Source organism: Dermacentor variabilis, chromosome 7 (genome assembly GCF_050947875.1).
Source record: "Dermacentor variabilis isolate Ectoservices chromosome 7, ASM5094787v1, whole genome shotgun sequence".
Classification (NCBI taxonomy): Eukaryota; Metazoa; Arthropoda; class Arachnida; order Ixodida; family Ixodidae; genus Dermacentor; species Dermacentor variabilis.
Genome location: NC_134574.1, coordinates 79,032,882 through 79,036,591, shown reverse-complemented (window position 1 = coordinate 79,036,591; position 3,710 = coordinate 79,032,882).

The window sequence follows — 3,710 nt, the reverse complement described above, 5'->3', positions numbered from 1 at the left end:
CGGTTTTCGTAACGTCTTGTGACAGACAGATCAAGTGGGGGTGGTCCAAAAGTTTTGACCAATCGTGGAGGGCTGATTGCAGAATTGGAATAGTTTTACGTTACAGCGCCCATAATCTTAATCCATAAGAAAGGGGACGCCAAAGACTAGAAAAATTATAGACCGATCAGTTTACTGTCCGTGGCCTACAAAGTATTTACTCAGATAATCACAAGTAAAATCAGGAACACGTTAGCCTTCTATCATCCGAAGGGCCAGGCAGGATTTCGTAAAGGCTACAACAATAGACCATATTGACGCTGTCAATCAGGTGATAGAGAAATGTGCGGAATATAACCAACCCTTATAGATTTCATTGATTACGAGAAAGCGTTTGATTTAGTCGAACCCTCAGCAGTCATGCAGGCATTACGGAGTCAGGGTGTTGAGCTGTATTTAAAGCTACTGAAAGTATCTATAGCGGCTCCCACCACCACCATAGTCCCATAAAAAAGCAAGCAACAATATTTCAATAAGGAAGGGCGTCAGGGAGAGCGATACGATCTCTCCAATTTTATTCACAGAATGTTTACAGAAGATATTCTGAGACCTGGATTGGGAAGAATTGTGTTTAAGAGTTAGAGGAGAGTACCTTACTAAATTGCGATTCGCTGATGAAATTGCCTTGCTTAGTAGCTCAGGGGGCCAATTGCAATGCGTGCTCACTGACCTGGACGGGCACAGTAGAAGGGTGGGTCTAGAAGTTAATCTGCATAAAACTAAAGTAACGTTTAAGAGCCTCGGAAGAGAACAGCAGTTTACGATAGGTAGTGAGGCGCTGGAAGTGGCAAGGGAATACATCTACTGAGTGCAGGTGGTGACTGCGGATGCGGATCATGAGACTGAAATAATCAGAAGAATAAGAATGCGCTGGGTGCGTTTGGCAGGCATTCTCAGATCATGAAAAGCGGGTTGCCGTTATCCCTCAAGAGATTAGTGTATAACAGCTGTGTCTTACCAGTATTCACCTACGGGCTAGAAACCTGGAGGCTTACGAAAAGGGTTCTACTTAAATTGAGGACGACGCAACGAGATATGGAAAGAAAAATATGTGTAACGTTAAGCAATAAGAAGAGAGCAGATTGGGTTAGGGAACAAACGCGAGTTATTGACATCTTAGTTGAAATCAAGAATGGATTGGATTCTCAAAAAAGAAATGGGCATGGGCACGGCATGTAATGAGGAGGGAAGATAACCAATGGTCATTAAGGGTTACGGAGTGGATTCCAAGAGAAGGGAAGCATTGCAAGGGGAGGCAGAAAGTTAGTTGGCCGGATAAGAGTGCAGGGACAACATGGCCACATTTAGCACAAGACCGGGGTAATTGGAGAAGTATGGGAGAGGCCTTTGCCCTGCGGTTGGCGTAGCCAGGCTGATGCTGATTCCCTAACGACGCTTGTCCCGCATGCGGGGACGTAGCCACGCTAGCGCACATGATCCGAGAGTGCAAGGCAACGTACACTAGCTCCGATACTGCCTCGGCCAGGTAGGACGCGGCCCACTTGGCCGACCAACTATGGGCAGTCCGGCAGGCCCGCGGAGCGGCCGACAGGCTTGGCCTGGCGGTCCGGACTTGGGATTCGCCCGCTGCGCGCCAACGTGGGGCTTGCAGGACCTCGATAAAAATTTTCAACCAAACAACTAACGTACATGCTTCGTGGCGATGTTTTTCCGCGTGTAAAGAAAGCCCGGAAAGTATGGAGAAAAGCCACGTGACTGCGCTCACGCGCTACCATACTGCTGCGCTCTGAACCACGCTTCGTGCGAAGCACCGCGCGCGCGGACCGTCGCGAAGTGAGCGGCTCTAGGCACCGGCTTCAATGCGCGGTAGCATCTTTGGCGGTGGCACACGGAAAGGAAGCGCCGTCGTCGCTGATAAGTGAGGGGCTCCACGCAGGGTAGCGCACAAGCACAGTCACATGCTTTTATTTCCTAGTCCGCGAGCTTTGTATAAACGTCGAATAACATCGCCACGCAGCATGTACGTTGCCACAAAAAACCTCGTTATGTCTACGCTGACCCCTACATCCTGCTTTTCCTTGAAAGTGCACAAAAGAAAGCATGTTAGGTGCACTTTCATGAACGTAACTCTGTTACTGTTTTCTGGATACCCACTAGCAGTCTAATGTTTATTACATATTTCCAGCTTCTAATGTACAGCTGAAAATAATTAGAGCTCGAGTCGTCAAAAAAAGTGTTCGAAACCCTGCGTAGCAAATTCGAGATGACTGGGCTGTACATGACCTAGAAAAAAATTAATGAGCAGTTCTAGTCGACATTGCACAACATGTCAATGTTCACCTTCGCCTTGAATTTAGAATGCTTTATACGTATCGTTCCTTTTGCATTGAGCACACCTCATTCGCGGGGCTGCGTGCCAGCAATATTATCTGATCCGAACGGGTTCACACAAAGGCCTTCACAACCTTCACAAAGGCCATAAAATTCCAATGAGCGCAGAAGAGATTTTCGTACTGTTCATTTTCGCTACTTGCATGACTCAATGCACAGAGATAAAGCACACGTGAGCAAGCGTCTGGTCGAGTAGGGAAGCGTTTCGCGCGATTCATGCTGCACATGACGGTCGGGCAAACGCGAGAAAACTCTCGTGGGGCGGACGCACTTTGCCCCGTTTGTCCGTAGCTGAGCTGCACTACGCGGCAGTGAATAAACACTCCGAAACAAGTCGGTTCCCTACGGTTCGGCTCTCGCGGCGCTGCACGAAAGCGTTTCACTCATGACTGACAGGCATTCTGTACGAAGAGCATGTTCCATGAAGCATTTCTTGCTCTGTTTCTAGTGTGTTAGCATTAGGAGTGTCCTAGTGGGAAAAAACACTGTATGTGTCCTGTGTGAAAAGCCGGTAAGCAACATCGTAGACGTAGAGAAGGGATGACAGAGCTTAGAAGAGTGCGTGTGCCTGTATGCCGGGTGTCCCACGTAATTTGAGTCAAACACTAAAAATACGCAAATGCCACGTATCTGGACCGAACCAAGGAAATTTGTGTGCCGTCGTTGGAGATAATCAGATTATTTTTGTTTTGTTTCGTTCCACCTAATTAGATACTTAGTCTCAATTAGTAAATCAACTTCTCAAATGTTACAATTAGACGAAATGTGTCACTGAGAAAATTGTAGAGGAACACGAGAAACTCCCGATACAGCTTTCTAGTGTTCAATGCAAGCTGCACAAAAATGTTTTTCCGAGCGTTAAAAAAGCCCGCGAATACAACCAAAATTGCCACGCAACAGGCCACTCGAGGCACTTTCACGGTCGGAAAAACGCTCTTATGTAGCAGAAATGGCGCTCATGTCTCATCACCCTCGTCAACCCCGTTGTTTAGCAGCACTAAGGAGCGGAGATTATACTGCTTATAACTTACGACCTTTCGAAGGGTTATTGTGTTAAAAAACCCTTCAAAAAGCCGCAATATATAAACGACGCAACCACCTATCGACAGAATTACGTCGTACTTTGCTTGGCTTCGTGGTTCCTTCAATTAGGAATACACTGTCACTTGGGAATAATGAACAGTCAGCAACCGTCCTAACTTAGCGTCAAGACCCGCTGCGTTCCTTACTCTGCGAGATTGCCTCCGCGTACGAGCGGAGGAGAAGCGTATAATCGAAACAGTGTCTAATTGTAACTCAGTAGTTAAGAAATACCGACG